Consider the following 17915-nt stretch of genomic DNA (forward strand, 5'->3'; position numbering starts at 1 on the left):
TGAATTTTAAGAAGCTAAATATTAAGGTTTATTTTAAAGCTCTTTTAAATCAGGTCTCTAAATACTTGAAACAAAATATTTCATCCAAGTAAGCTTGTTTAAAAGAAAGACTTAGTTTAATACATACGAGCATTCTTTTCACTTCTGTACCTATTAAACATGCATAATACTTATAATATGAAAAATGAAGTGGCAATGATTTTGAAATGCCCAAAGTGGTAACTATCTGAAATGTCTTTCCAAATAAGCTAGAGGTTTAAGCTACTTATTTCTGTGGTCTGAATGGAAATCCCCCAAATTCATATGTTAAAACCTAATCTCCAAGGTGGTAGAATTAGGAGGTGGGGCTTTTGGGAGATGATTATGTCATGAGAACAGAGCCCTCATGAATACTTCAGTGCCATTATAAAAGAACTCTACAGGTCCCTTGAACCCCTCTGCCTTGTGAAGATGCCAAGATGTCTGAGACCTGGAAGAGAGCTCTTACCCAATCATGCTGACACCCAGATCTCAGGCTTCCAGCCTTCTAAACTGTGAGAAATTAAAAAGCTACCTAGTCTGTGGTATTTTGTTATTAGCACCCTGAATGGACTAAGACACTTATGATTGTCCCAAAATCTTGGAATGTGGAGCAAGGATTTCTTAAAGAAAGAAAGAAGAAAAAAGAGAAAAATTATAATATTTGATCTTTCTCCCTATGGAGACTTCCAAATACCCATTTGTTAATTTCTTGCCTAATTCCCTTGGCTATAAACTCCAGTACAATATTGAATTTGAATTATAGTAGGAAAAGCAGATACTGTGTTGTGTTCCCGATTGTAGGAGGAAAGCTGTTGGTCTTTAACCATTAAGTATAATGTTAGTTGTGGTCATTTCATGGATGTGTTTTATCAGGGTGAGGATTTAGTCTTGTATTCTTTTTTCGTTGAATATTTCTCATATGAAAGGGCATTGGATTATGTCACATGCTTTTTTCTATAAATTGGGATGATCATGAGACTTTGTAGTTTATTCTTTTAATACATTCAGGTTCAGTAACCATGTTTTGATATTTCTAAAAACCCCTAAAATTATGTTCCCAAGATTTAGAAATATGGACCCTGGCATCTAAACCCTTTGCCTTACTGCTATCTTCTTCAATTTTCAGAATATCTCAGAGCAAATTGGACATCTTGTTCTTATAGTTTACCTTTCTAACTAGTGTGATGTTTACTGGTCAACTTAATTTGGCCACAGTGTCCTTAGATATTTTGTCAAATATTATTCTGGATGTTTCTGTGAGAGGGTTTTTGCATAATAGTGTTTATTTTTTATTTTTTATTTTTTTTTATTTGTTTATTTACAGTATAACAGTGTTCATTGTTTTGGCATCACACCTAGTGCTCCATGCAGTACGCCCTCCCTATTACCCACCACCTGGTTCCTCAACCTCCCACCCCCCCCACCCCCCTGCCGCCCCTTCATAACCCTCTGGTTGTTTTTCAGAGTCCATAGTCTCTCATGGTTCATCTCCCCTTCCAGTTTCCCTCAACTCCCTCTCCTCTCCATCTCCCCATGTCCTCCATGTTATTTGTTATGCTCCACAAATAAGTGAGACCATATGATACTTGACTCTCTCTGCTTGACTTATTTCGCTCAGCATAATTTCTTCCAGTCCCGTCCATGTTGCTACAAAAGTTGGGTATTCGTCCTTTCTGATGGAGGCATAATACTCCATTGTGTATATGGACCACATCTTCCTTATCTAATGTTAGTGTTTTAATCAATAGAGTAAAAGAGGTTGCCCTCCATAATGTAAGTGAGGCTTGTCTAGTTATTTGAAGACTTGAATAGAACAAAATCACCAGCTTTTCCCTAAGTAAGAGAGAATTCTCCAGCAAACTCCCTTTGGACTTCATCTGAAATATCATATGTTCTTGTCTCTATGGCTTCCAACTTGAAACACCACCCCTTTCTGGGTCTCTGGCTTGCTGGCCCACTCTACCGGTTGGACTTGCCAGCCTCCATAATCTTGTGAGTCAATTCCTTATAGTAAATCTCTTTTGAAGCATATGTTTCATTGATTCTATTTCTCTAGAGAACCCTAACTAATACAAATAGTAAGGAATCCACAGAATCATATCTTTCTCCTTCCTGTCTCAACCTCAAAGTTTAATGGAGTATAGGGAGAAAAGCTTTAGGAATTTCCAAATGATCATAACCCTTATACAATGCCCCACAAATTAGAAAACTTCAAAATGTTACCTTTATGTAGTTGAGATGAATATGCTGTTCAGACATGTAAATCCTGTATCCTTAAAATGTTCTGTACTTGACAGGGTTTTTTTTTTTTTTTTCATCTTTTGGCTTATTAGCCTCAAAACTTCAGTCACATCAACATTAGAATTCCCGAAATGGGAAAAGTTCTGTTTGTAAGGACATTTTTTATATGCAAATTCTTTATTCACCAGTGATCATCACTGCTTTGTAAAGTCTTTCATGGAGATATTTAATATACATATATACTCTCTTCAGCCATCTCTGGTAATCACATACAATTTACCAAAAGTTGGCTAGCCTGTTTCATAATTCTATACACTGTTAAAAAAAACAAAAGTAGTAATTGCTTTGTTATATAGATTTTCTTACAAGTTGCAGAAATGAGGAAATAATGTAAATATTATTCTTCATTCTTTTGTTCTGTGAAGTCAAGACTTCATACATTTAGTTTTTCATTTGTTAATTGAACAATTCATTAATGAGCAATCTGTCTGAAGCCTAGTAAATGGCTTTGAGAAATGGTGAAGAAGCAGCTTCCATTCTTCTCACATGGGGAATAAACAAAAGAAATTCTGTTAATTGGAGAATAATTTGTGATTAAATAAATAATAAGTAGAAATAGTATATACATGTAAGTGCAGACTTTTTAAGTTTTGGCATGAAACTGTATAAAAATCACCATGAATCGAGAAAGGTAAAATTTTCAACCTTTTTAATTGACATTTTTAAATTAAATTGGAAACCAATCTTAAATTATACTTATTAAAACAATAAGTGAATACAATCATTTTCATCATTATGATTATGTTATTAAAGGGTCTAGTTGAATATAGATTCATGTTTTTATAAGTCAAATACACAGAATTTTTTTTCTTTAAAAAGATCTTATTCCTTTTTTATCTCTTCTTGCACCCTTTCTGATGTAACCTTGGAAAATTATTTGATATATTTCCTTTTTTATATGTATATAAATATATCCAAACATATATGCATATATAGATTTGACCATGAGTGTGTACACACAACACACACATACACACACACACATATGCACACACATCAATTCACAATTCTTCGAGTGATGTCTATCTTAGGTATATTCATACGTGTTTAAACTCTAGGAAGTTCTTAAAAATTATGTTTTTGATTACTTAACCTTTGCTGAAGTGTGACTGGAAAATGTTTTAAAAACATTTATAAATGTTCTGAGGAGGTTTACTCTGCTTCTTTCCATTGAAGAAAAATGCAGAATCAACTTCAATATGTGAATTTGTCAGATAATATATTTGGGCTTGAAATACACCATTAACCAAAGATAGTATATATATAATGAACATAATATTTCATATGAGTAATATTATTTATTAGATTTCCTCAGAGACATAGTTTGTTGAGGCAGAAACTGTTAGAGACTTAGAAATCCGAAGACAAGGCGGGGGTGGGGGGTAGTGAGAGAGGAAGGGAAGAAGGGAGGGAGAAAGAAAAGGAAAGAAAGATGGAAGAGAAGGTAGAGAGGGAGAGAAGGGGGGAGAAAGGAAAGAAGGGAGGGAGGAAGGTAGGAAGGGAGAAAGGAAGGAAAGAAGAAAGTTAAGAAGGAAGAAAGAAAGGAAGGAAGGAAAGAAAGGAGATATTTAACTGATGCTATTTGGATGCTATATCCCTGATAAGACTCAGTAATAACTCACAATTGTCTTTTGCAATAAGATTAAATCCCTTCAAACACCTGTGTGAAATAGCCATTCAATAACATTTTTATACCACATTTCACGTAGATTGCTTTCTCTCCTACATTCTGTTGCCTTTTTATCCCACATGTAGTATATACCCACTTCCATCAAATGTAATTTAAAATCCATCCTCTACTAACTTTCAAACCATCTGAATTTTTCCTATGTACAGTGGCCTTCAGAATGAAGGTAATTTAAAATTTTAAATTCCTGGGATGCCTGGTTGGCTCAATTGGTTAAGTGTCTGCTTTTGGCTCAGGTCTTATGGGATCGAGTCCCGTATCAGGTTCCTTGCTCATTGGAGAGTCTGCTTCTCCCTCTGCCTGCTGCTACCCCTGCTTGTGCTTGCTCTTTCTCTCTCTCTCTCACAAATAAATAAAATATTAATTTAAAAAAAAAATTCCAAGTAACTTTATTTTTATTTTTTGTAATGGTGTAATTCAGTATGATATTTAATATCCATTCTGTTTTTTTTTTTAATATTTTATTTATTTGACAGAAATTACAACTAGGCAGAGAGGCAGGCAGAGGAGGAGGAAGCAGGCTCCCTGCAGAGCAGAGAGCCTGATGTGGGGCTCGATCCCAGTACCCTGGGATCATGACCTGAGCTTTAACCCACTGAGCCACCCAGGTGCCCCAATATCCATTCTGTTTTTATTTTTTATTTTTATTTATTTATTTTTTTAAGATTTTATTTATTTATTTGACAGACAGAGATCACAAGTAGGCAGAGAGGCAGGCAGAGAGAGAGGAGGAAGCAGGCTCCCTGCAGAGCAGAGAGCCCGATGCGGGGCTCAATCCCAGGACTCTGGGATCATGACCTGAGCCGAAGGCAGAGGCTTTAACCCACTGAGCCACCCAGGCGCCCTCCATTCTGTTTTTAAATGAAAATTATTTAGTACATAGAATTAACCATGCATCAAGTACATTTTACCAACCTGTATTTTAGTGTTATTATTGTATTAGAAAATGAAAAAAATACTGATATGGTATATGAGCCTGGTCAAGTATGTTTTCAAACTTTTGAGGTAATGTTTAATTTTAAAATTTTTAAATTGAAAAATAGTATTAATGTACTAAAATGAAAATAACCCTTTCCCTCTAGCCCTGGAAACCAAGATTCTATTTTTTCTATGAGTTTGATTATTTTAGATACTTTTTTTTTTTTTAGATACTTCTATAAATTTGATTTATGTTATATTTTCCCTTCTGTGACGGGCCTAATTCATTTAACATAATGTCCCCAAGTCTTACTGATGTTGTTGCAAAATTCAGATTTCCCTTTTTTAGGGCTGCATAATATGCCATTGTTTGTGCATACCACATTTTCAAAACCTACTTATCTGTCAGTGGATATTTAAGTTGTTCCCCTGTAATGGCTATTTTGAATACTGCACAGATGCACATCTACATGTCAGTTCTATGAGTTTCTGTATTTGCAGACATTTGGGTAACCACCAAACATATTTACCATCTAAAAACATGCTCTTGCCTCCTCCTAGTCAATTCCCTCCCTAACAAACAACTTCTGTTACTTAGATTAGTTTTGTCTGCTAATGATCTTTCTATAAATGGAATCATAAATATGTACTCTTGTATGTATTGCTTCTTTAAAGTCATTTCAATTCATCCATATTTTTGAATGTAATTATAGGCTTATTCTTTTCTTTTTATTCAATGAGGCTGTGATAAATATTTTTGTTCATATTTTTTAAAAGATTTTATTTATTTATTTGAGAGAGAGCACAAGCAGTGTGAAGGGACAGAGGAAGAGGGAGAAGCAGATTCTCTACTGAGCAGGGAGCCTGATGTGGGGCTTGATCCCAGGACCCTGGGATTCTGACCTGAGCCCAAGGCAGACACTTAATGGACTGAGCCACCCAGGTACCCCTGTTCACATATTTTTACCAAAAATCTGCTTTTGAATAGTTTCATTAGAGGATAATCTGTAGGTCAGATAATATAATAGTATTTAATGATAAAGAAGTTTTTAGGGGTATTTCAATTTATAACCCACTAACAATGTATATTTTGTGACAGCATATGTATTTTTATTTGTCCTTAAGGTATTTGCATGGTTTAAGGCTATATAGTACTCATAAAATAGAAACTCACTGAAATTTGTAACTGTATTTTCCTTTCTCTTGTATTTCCTATTTCATCTTCTAAAGTATTCAGTACTAAGCACACATTGATTATGTGCTCTTGAATGTCCAAGGAAATAAATAATGGAATACAGTCTGATTTTTAAAGTTGAGTGCCTCTTTAAAAATGAAAACTGAAATAAGAAAAGTGAGTATAACTAAGAAACACTAAAGAGGATGACGGAAGCACAATCATTTAATGGCTTCCTATGTTTTTATCATTTGTGACTCCAGGTTTCTCTCTATAGGCAATATTATCTTGTATGTTCAAATTGTTTCATTATTATGAAGAAATGATTAAAAATTCTGCTGAGCTGTGAAGCAGTTATCTGGGGGATAGAAAAAGCAAGAGATTAGAAAATATTACTGAAGGATTATAAATATCTAATAATACTAAACTGGTCTATAATTACCTCTGTGGGAGGTAATTTTACAGAATGAAATTATAGCATTAGAATAAACAAAGGACCACACTACACCAACATGTTCTTTTTAAATATAATTATTTCCTAAGGACAAATCCAAGTCATCTTTTTTTCATTATAATATTTCTGTTTGTAATACAGTGTTTTCCTTTATTTCACTAGTTGATTTTCTAGTTTATCTATGGTTAAACTAACTAACATCATCTTGGAACCTAATGAATTATAAGACCATTTGATATATTGATAAATTTGATTTAACCTCTATATGTTGATGTTCTTCAGTTTCATTTGTCTTATATTTATAAATAGGTTAGAAAGCTGATGCAGTATTGTATGATTTTGATAATTCAATTTTCAAGTGACCAAAAATAAATATCAAATATTATAGGAAGACTGCTCATTCATAATAAATTCCATGAATTAAATACCTAATTTATACAATATGAGAATTAAGAATAGCTGAGAATTTAGAATGAATAAGTTAAAGCTGATAACTTAATGTCAACATTAATTTTCAAACTACATGATTACAGTTAACTTTTTATGGTATATTTCCTATATACTTAAATTATATACTCATATATTTATATATATTTATTATATACTTGTTTACTTATATACCTACACTCTTAAATTATATATAATATATATACTTAAATTATGTATTTTGTAGATAGAAATATATTTGTATGTGACATTAAAATTGGTAATCATTTGGTTTTGTATTATTACCATTTATTTTCTTGTGTGCTGTTACTTTGTGTCAACTGAGTTAAATTTAGATGACAGTTTAGAGAGTATCTAATCCAATATTGTGCCTCATCTTTATTTACTGTATTCATTTTTACATGGTAAATTTCCATCAAATTAATATTTCCTTTAGCTATTTATCGATAATTTTTTTTTAATATATGGCATTATAAAACTATAGCATAGGTTGTTAAAGTATAGCATTTCACTGTTCTGGGCATTTGAAGAGCAAATTCTAGATACAGGCCAAATGTAGGATGTTCTCAGTGTAAAAAATGGATGAAAAATATATTTTCCAAATTACTCCAAATTCAAAATTTAGCCTTAGGTTAGTCCTGAATATTCAAACATGGTGAATTATTTTAAAAGAATGAAATGTCTTACCTTTATACCTAGAGCCAAACAGTTGATAAGGTTGAAAGCATATAGCTACTTAACTTATTGTGTTTTACATACATTTTTGCTTTGGGGCTTCTACTCATGAGGGGAAAAAAATTCTAGATAAATGAGAATGCATTTTTAATGCATTTTGCCATTTGACTACAAGCAGAAGTACATTTTAAAAATTAAATGAAAATAGTGCCCAGAAGCATATTCCATCAAGGTATGAGTTTGTGTTGTTGTATAGAAATTACTGTTTTGCTTTTTGCTACATACTATGAGAGAGAAAATTTGATCATTAAGTTGACAGAAATTAAATTAAAAATATAAATTATGCATAGATATTTTATCTGTGACCAATGTGACATTTCTTTCAAAACTGGTGAATCAAATCCTGAACTTTACGTAAATATGTTTTATATATTATACAATGTAACTGAATGTTACATAATTTAATACATTCCTCTCCATCGCCTGATAGTGGTCAATAGTCATTTTTCATTGTAAAATTATTCAAAATAATTTGGTCAGACAAAGCCATTAGATTTTTCTTGTTGGTAAGATTGACACAAATGATTAGATGCAAGTAAAGATTATTACTTTTCCACAATCTTGCTTCCAGATGTCCAACAGCAATTCTCTGACCAAATTTTATAAGACAAAGAAAACATTTTTTTTTTGTATTTTTGTGGGCAGGTTTGGTCATATGGCCTGCTGTTACTGGTAGAATTTCATCAACTCCCAGCTCTCTGTTGTTTTGGGTTTTCTGATTAAAATTTGCATGACTGTCCAACTATTAGAATTATAACCAAAAAGTAAAGAAAGAAAACAAGCAAGTTACTTGACCCAGCAGAACCTCATACTCTGTCATGCAAAGATAAAGGGAATTTATACTTTATGCAAAATATATGTTTTGAATATCAATTAATTCCACTCATAAAGAATCCTTGATGCTGAGTAACAAGCTACTCATTTCACCATTGATACTTACTTTTTCTTAAGATTTTATTTATATCTTTTAGAGAGCGAAAGAACAGGGGGAGGGGCAGACAGAGAATCCCAAGCTGACTTAGAGAGAAATGAAGCCTGATGGGCTCCATCCCACAGCCCTGAGGTCATGACCCAAGTTGAAACCAAGAGTCAGACTTTTAACAGACTGAGCCACCCATGCACACCTCACCAGTGATACTTATTTAAGGTTGTCACATTTAGCAAACAAAAGTACAGAGCATCTTATATTGTACTCCTGAAACTAATATTACACTGCATGTTAACTAACTAGAATTTGGATAAACACTTTAAAAAATAACCCATTAATAGATAGTTAAGATAATACCAAATTATAAAAAAAAAACACAATAAAATATAAATATGACCTATGCAGTAATTAGGGCATACTTATACCAAAAGTGTATTCTCTGATTTAGCAGAAATTTGAATTTAACTGGTGTTCTGTATTTTATTTGGTAACTCTATACCTATGACTAATGTTCTTTAGGACATTTAACAGAGCCTGTATTATGGATCATTTATTCATGCAATAAAAATAAAACATCTGCTATGGGTAAAGTTCTGTTACAGGCATTGAATATACAGTTATCAGTAAAACAAAAAAAAATATTTGCTCATAGAAAATATGTTTTGTGCGGGAAGACTAACATCAAATACGGAATGTATACATTAAATAGATTAAAGAGTTATGATGAACAAAAAACAATAAAGGGGAATTTGGAAGGTAGGGTGAAATTATTAAAAGGGGGCAAATTCTTATGGGAGAATCTTTGCATTTTTTCTCTTGGGCATATTCCCAAGTAAAAAAGTTGTTAGGTCGGGAGATGGAGAGGAGAGGGAGTTGAGGGAAACTGGAAGGGGAGATGAACCATGAGAGACTGTGGACTCTGAAAAACAACCAGAGGGTTATGAAGGGGCGGCGGGAGGGGGTGGGGTGTGGTGGGAGGTTGAGGAACCAGGTGGTGGGTAATAGGGAGGGCACGTACTGCATGGAGCACTGGGTGTGATGCCAGAACAATGAACACTGTTATGCTGTAAATAAGCAAATAAAAATAAATAAATTAATTAAAAAAAAAAAAGTTGTTAGGTCAAAGTATATATGTAAGTTTAAAATTCTCAGAGCATATCACATGCTTCTCTAAATTTATTATGTTATTATAAGCTGAAAATTAATATGTGTATATTCCATTTGTAATGCATCCTTGTCAACATTTGATTTTAAAATTCTTTTTAATTTCGGCCATTCTAATATATAAGAACTTTATAATTTCTAATGATTTTGTTAAAATATTTCTTCTGTGAAATGTTTGTTGAGGTTTTCTGCACACTTTTTATTTATTCTTTGCCTTATTTTATGCCATTTAAAAAAATATGTATTTTACTGATGTGGTTGAATTTAGGTCTACATTGTGTAATTGGTTTTTTCTGTCTCATGTTTTCTTCCTTTCTTGTTTTTTTTTTGTTTGTTTCTCCTTTTAAGTTAATTAATTAGCTTCTCTTTTGGCATTTTAGAATTGCTTTTGCTTCTAAATTTGAACTCTATAATATTGCTCTTTGATATTTTCAACAGTCAGTATTCTCTACAATGTATTTTCAAATACTCTAATTGGTCCACACCTTTACTCTCTTTGGTTCTCTTTTTTCTTTCTTTATAGAAGTGTAAATTCATACTTTAACTTGATATTAATTATCCTTTAATCTGAAGAACTTCTTTTACCATTTCTTGTGGTACAAGTCTGCAGTTTTTAAATAACAACAAAGAAAATGTCTGTGTCATTATTTAGTTTTTAAGAGTTTTCTTTTACTAGGTTATTATATTTTTATCTAGGTTATTATAGTTTTCTTGAGCCTTTTTTCCCCCTAGACTTTAAAGGTGATCTTCCATTATCTTTTGGTTTTCATTGTTTCTAATAAAAAGTTGGTTGTTGTTGTTTTATTATCTCTGACTGTAATGTGTTACTTTTGTTTCTAGATTTTTTGTTTTTTAAAAGATTTTATTTATTTATTTGACAGACAGAGACCACAAGTAGGTAGAGAGGCAGGCAGAGAGACAGGAAGGGAGGCAGGTCCCCGCCTAGCAAAGAGCCCAATGCGGGACTCGATCCCAGGATCCTGGGATCATGACCCGAGCCGAATGCAGAGGCTTTAACCCACTGAGCCACCCAGGTGTCCCTGTTTCTAGATGTCTTAAGACATTTTGATTATCTTTGATTTTTCAGCAGCTTTTAGTATGTTTTTGCATTTTTTCCCCCTAATCCTGAATCTATGGGTAGTATCATTCATTAATTTTGGAAAATCCTTAGACATTATGGCTTTAAAAACTTTTTTTTCCTATTTTTTCTTTTCTTTTTCTGTAGGTCCAGTGCTATGTATATTAGGAATCTTGACATCTTTTCGTATTTGTTTGTGTCTCCATTTTTCTTTTTTTTAAAAAAAAGTCTTTCATTCATTTAGCTAAATTCTGTGTTTGCAAACAAGTCACTTACCTTTTCTTTGCCTTATCTACTAATATGCCCAAATGATTTTTAATATGAAATGTTACAGATTTTAGTTCCAAAATTTTTGTTTCTTTCTTTAGAACTTTTTTCTTTTTTTAACTTAAATTCAATTAGCCAACATATGATGCATCATTAGTTTTTGATATAATGTTCAAAAAAAAACCCTTCTTTTTCTATGCTGAAATTCCCTATATATTTTTTGATCCACTATGTTAATTTTCTTTATTTATTTTTTATTTCCACCATTCCCTGGGTAATTCTATGTGTCATCTTTTACTGTCAGGTTTTATGTTTCTTCGAATACGGTTCACATTTTCTTGCTAGTTCGTATCCACCAGACATTTGGCATGAAGTAAAAGCAGAGAAAAAAATATTTTCTCTTGAAAGTGTTTCACTCTCTTCTTCCATATGGCTAGAGGCAGAATTTCTTCTATTTAATAAAACCAAAAATTGAACTGGGTCAGAGCTGGGATGTGACTTCAGTCTCAGGTCTGTACTGAGTTCCTACGTCTTAAGGTGGAATGACAACTTCCAGCAGGACTTGGGATCACAGTGCTTTAAAACTACAAGATTTCTTCTAAAATCCCTGCTCTGAACCAATGCACACACAATTAGCAAAATTTCATAGACGAGACTTGATAGAATTTGAGAGCTTAGCCTTTTGTCAAGGACACTCGCTTTAATGGAAATTCAATTTTTTCTTGCCTCTACAAAGTCCTGTCTTATTCTTCTTTTACCCTTCCTATGGTAATTTTGTTTCTTTCCACTAATGGCCTCAGGAATAAAAGAAGGCTCTACCCTGCTCACCTAAAAGGTGCTCAATCCATTATGTATTTTAGGCTTTGTATTCAGCTCTTCAATTAAAAAAAAAAATCAGATTACATAAATTACATGGTATTTTATTATAATGGTAGAACTGGTTTTTCATAACCATTTGCATTCTAACTAGAAACAGTTAAGCTTTGTTTTTTCTTTCTGGAATGTATGTGTATATGTATGTATGTATATATGGGCACTATGACATAAGGATGGAGGAAAAAAAAAACAGGTCACCTGGGTGGCTCAGTTGGTTGAGTGTCTGGATTTGGCTCAGGTCATGATCCCAGCGTCCTGGGATCCAGCACCACATTGTGCTCCCTGTTCAGCAGAGTCTGTTTCTCCCTCTGCTTTTGCCTCTCCCCCTGCTCGTCCTCTCGCTCTCAAATAAATAAAATCTTAAAAAAATAAAAAAAGAAACTATATGATGGGTGCCTTTAAAATCTTGGTAAGGTTTCTGGTTCTTTAGATCTTATTTAATAGGCAGTAGACAATAGAAATAATCCATGTATTTTTAGGTAACTCTAGTAGAAATATATATTAAGATAATATGATAAGACCAGATATAGAAATAATTTAATGAAAAGGTAATAAAGATGAGAAAGCTTTTATTTTTTAAAAAATTTTGTTTATTATAGAGTGAGAGAGAGAGAGGGAGAGCACAAGTAGTGGGGAGGGGTAGGAGGGAGGGAGAAGCAGAGTCCCTGCTTAGCAGGGAGCCCATGTAGGACTCAATCCCAGGACCTTAGCATCATGACCTCAGCCAGAGGCAGATGCTTAACCAACTGAGCCACCCAGGTGCCCCTTAAAGATAATGATTAAAAATAGTTATTCAACTTATTTACTTCTTGTTGGTAAATTGTAGCCTTGACTTAATCTATGTTCAATATTAATACATTTGTGCTTACTGGCTTATTTGCCCTATAGACATTTTACATATAACTTAGCATTTAACTTGTTTTATATATAGCTACATGGTAGTGGAAAGGAGGCTCTGAGGATAGGAAAGAACACAAAATTACTTTTGATATATATATATATATATATTTTCACAAATCATCTCTTAAGCATAAAAGGAATATTTTCTGAATTAGTTCCCAATTGATAACAATTGAAGAGAAATTATTGTGTGGGTACTTTACATTTTTTTCTACTCCTCTGGTTCAGTATTTTTAGTAATATATCAGTATACACAGAAAGTTTAGAAGTAATTGAAAATCAGTAACTTTTTTTCAGCTTCCCCAAGCTCATGGATTATCTTTTTTTTTTCCATTTCAGAAACCTTACGTTTCTTGTTTTACATGCTTTGTGAACTTACACAATGAAAAAGCCTAGTCTTCAGATAGCCATTAACACCATTCTGAATATCTAAGTCCATGCATCATTTTTGGAATGTTTACATTTTGTGCTTATCTGAAACAAGAGTTCAAAGTTACTGTTTTCTTTAAAAGAAAATCGCTAGATAATATAATGGTTCACTTTTCCAAACTGTTCCTGGGATGCATAGACTAGGGTCTATGCATTTTCTATGTGGTTGATATGAAGTTAAAATGAATCCCAAGAAAAATCTACAGGGATAATTTTGAAAGTACCATGTCTTGCTCATGTCAAAAATTAGGAATTGTATTATTTTTCTTAAATATATGTGTGGAACTATATATTTGGCAGCAGCCAGCACTGTTGTTAAAGAAATACATAATTTTGTTTTCACAAGGCTAGTGGGAAATGTAAATTCACCTATCAGTATTATCTTCATTTTGCCTATCACCTGAGGTGAAATGAAGGTTGCATGTGGAGTTCTGGAAAAAAGCAAACTTTGGGGGCAAGGGCTAAGATACACAAACCACACTGATAAATTAGTGCTCATCTTCTAAGTCTACGTGATTCCTCAAAGATAGTATTTTTGTTCCTTTCAAATCAAACTTCAGTATAGACATTTTTGAAATATTTAAACCTCGATACTCAGCGTTTCATTTATCTGGGTGTGGTAGGCAGCCATGTTACTGTAAAGCTATAGCATTACTACATAGACCTTTCAGGCTTGCCTTTTCATTTTCTTGAGTGTATTTATTAGTAAAGTTTTAAATTTATGATAGACTACAGTTTTCATATACGTTTCCTTCTGTGTTTAGTATTTTTTGTGCTCTGTCTAAAATACCTTGGCATACCAACAAGTTACAAAAATAGTCTCCTATGTTTCTCCTGGAAGTTTCATAATTACAGATTATTGCATGTAGGTTTGGTATTCTCCACAAAGTAAGTTTTATGTGTTGAGATCATCGGTAATTTATTCCATATAGAATCTCAGATTTCCTGCTTGCCATTAAATTTAATTCAATCTTTCTAAAAAAATTGCATTGATTCTTTATGTGTAGTTCTCTTTCTGGATCCTATTCTGCTCCTTTGATCCATTTGCTTGTTTTGTGGTATTATGATACCTTAATAATTTTTATTTTGAGAATAAGTTTTAAAAATGGGTAGTTTTTTTTTTTAAGATTTTATTTATTTATTTGTCAGAGAGCTAGAACACAAGCAGGGTGTAGTGGCAGGCAGAGGGTGAAGTAGGCTCCCCACTGAGCACAGAGCCTGATGTGGGATTGATCCCAGGAGTTGGGATCATGTCTTGAGCCAATGGCAGACACCTGACTGACTGAGTATCCCAGGCATCCCTAAAAATGGGTGGTTTAAGTCCTCTAATTTTATACTTTAAAAAAAGTTTTAGTTTTTCTGAATTTTTTGCATTTTCTTATAAATTTAAAATAAGTTTGAAAATTTCAAGGAAATGCTCGATTTGATTTCGATTGGTATTGTTTTGAATATTTGGTAATAGTTGACATTTTAATAATGTTGTATCTTCCGATCTAGATCATTCAATTCTTTAAAATCCTCTCAGTAAGTTTTTGTAATTTTGATTACAGAGGTACGAATCATTTGAATATTTTATTACTAGGTATATTACAAATTCTGATACTACTGTACATGGTGCTTTTTAAATTTTTAAACTTAATTTTCACATATTACCTGTACATAAAAATACAGCTGAGCTTTGTATATGGTCCTTGTGCCATGTGACCTTGCTGAATTTGCTTTCTTTTCCTTAGGATTTTTATTTGTGCAATCATATTTTCTGCAAATTATGCACTTTTTAATTATTTTTTATGCCTTTATTTTGTATGAACTTACCATATAATATCATGATATATATTATCTTTATTATATTGTGATTAATTTTTGTTAATATTTTCAAATGCTTTTACTACCTCTTTTGGTATCTTTTATACTCAGTTTTCTCCTTACAGCTGGTAATACAGTGAATTATAATGATTGATTATTGAATTTTAAACCAACCCTTCTGGGATAAACTCTTCTGGATATTGAGTATTATGCTTTTTGTTTATGCTAGATTTCATTTGGTAATATTTTGATAAGAATCATACATATGAGACTGTATTTGCTTATGATACTTTTCTCAGATGTTAGAACAGGTTTATGTTGATTTCATAAAATATTGTGTTGAAGTCCATTCCTTCTCTAAATTTTGAATGATCTCATGTAAAATTCCTGTTATTTTTTTCCATAAAGGCTGATATATTTCACCAGTGAAGCCAAGTAAGCCTGAAGTTTTATTTTTGAGAGAGTTAATTATAAATTCTTCATAATTTTTTTATCTGTCTAGTTGACTTTCCATTATGTTCAGTCTTACTATAACTCCTAGCTCCACTGTCTTCAGCAATTCCTTCCTAGCTTGCCATGCATAATAAAATGAGTGCCATTTTTCACTTTATTATATACAATAAGCCAGCATTATTTAATATGCACTGCCAAAGCCTGTTGCTGAGATACAGCATGTGTGAGTGTGTGTATGTGTGTATCTCAGAACACATACAGTTAGTCATGTACAGAGCACAATGAGCCATCCTTACCATCTTTAGAAGAGAACTATTGTTTTGTTCTGTTTTGTTTTTTGGGAGGAAGAGGGGTGGGGGCCTAGGCAGCAGGAAATGGAGAAAACCCCAAGCAGGCTCCATGCCCAGTGCAGAGCCTAGCACAAGGCTTAATCTCACAAACCTGAGATCATGACCTGAGCTGAAATTAAGAGTTGGATGCTTAACAGAGGAGCCAACCAGGTGCCCTGAGAGACCTATTGTTTTAAATAACATTTAAAAGATTTAACTGTTTGTTTACAGTATAAACTATAGACCTAAATTTGAATATTAAAAAGAAATGGAAGGGGGCACCTGGTAGCTCCATCAGTTAAGCATCTGCCTTTGGCTCAGGTCATGATCCCCTGGGGCCCGGGTTCCTGCCCTGCATCAGGCTCCCTGCTCAGTGGGAGTCTGCTTCTCCCTCTGCCTTGGCTGCTGCACACTGTCTTTCTCTGTGTCAAATAAACAAAATCTTAAAAAAAAAAAAAAAAAAAAGAAGTTACTATCTTATTAGATTTCAGTGTTGTCCTAATTTTAATGAATTAAGAATGTATAATATTTTCTCTTTTCCAGTGAATGGGTATCTGCTTTTAAAATGTGTTCACTATTACTTTAAATGATCATTTATAAATAACAAGTTTTGCCATTCTAAATAAACTGTATTATTATCTGTGATTCTTTGAAATTAAAAGTAAAATATCTGACCAACATGAGTTTTCTTGAACTCGAACTGCATTTGATAATAATGTCTCTCATGTTTGGCCTTTAAACCTTCTTAGATTATCCCATTTTCTTCCATATATTTGCTCAGATAGGAACAGCTCAATTCCCTTCAATTCATCTCTTTTTAAATTTGATATTGTTTAGCTTTATTAATCAGTCTTAGGATTAAAATGCAATAACATCAGCTGGTAAGAGCCAAGTAACTTAAACCCAATGTTTTAGGAGTCAACTATTACAAAGTGTCTCCTCCTACCAGTGATATAGGAAAATGGATCTTTATTCCATTACTAGCACAGATTTGGAGCAAGAGATTGTCTCCCAAGATTTTTTTCTTTTTCTTTTTTTTTTTTTAAAGATTTTATTTATTTGACAGACGGAAATCACAAGTAGGCAGAGAGGCAGGCAGAGAGAGAAGAGGAAGCAAGCTCGCCACTGAGCAGAGAGCCTGATGTGGGGCTCGATTCCAGGACCCTGAGATCATGACCTGAGCTGAAGGCAGAGGCTTTAACCCACTGAGCCACCCAGGCGCCCCAAGATTTTTTTCTTTTTAATTAAAGTATAGTTGACATACAATGTTACATTATCTCCCACTCCCTTTCACTCATTTTGCCCATTCTCCTCTCTGCTCTTCTCTGGCATCCATCAGTTTGTTCAGTATTTATGGGTCTGTTTCTGCTTTTTTTTGTTTGTTATTCATCTGTTTTTTAACTTTTTTATTTTTTTGTTTTTTTAGGTTCCACATATATGTGAAATCTTTTTTCTTTTTTTTTTTTTCTATTCTGTATCTTGATTGTGGTAGATCCCACATGACTTAATACAGTTAATAAAAGTTTCTAAACTGTACATCTAAAATGAATAAATGTTTTTGCATGCAATTTAAATCTTGATAAAGTTTAAAATAAAAGTTGTTTAAAAAATTTGATGTTTGTTATTTTTTGAACTACCATGTTTGTATGATTTTCCAAAATGTTTCCATCCAAGTAGTTAATTCTACAACTGTTATTCCACTAACTCAGAACTTATTATATTAAATTAATTATAAAATAAAATAGATGTCATTATTTATGATATGGCACTGAATTAACATATTGAAGAAAACTAAATATATTCATAATATAAGAATGATTTATAAAATCAACATATCATGTGACGATTAAATATAATTTGAACATCTTTTAAGAACTATATCCTCTACTGGGGAATTTCACAAGATATTGCACAGTTTGATGATAATTGAATTCAGATGTTTTCCTCT

This window comes from Meles meles, chromosome 3 (assembly GCF_922984935.1).
Source record: "Meles meles chromosome 3, mMelMel3.1 paternal haplotype, whole genome shotgun sequence".
Taxonomy (NCBI): domain Eukaryota; kingdom Metazoa; phylum Chordata; class Mammalia; order Carnivora; family Mustelidae; genus Meles; species Meles meles.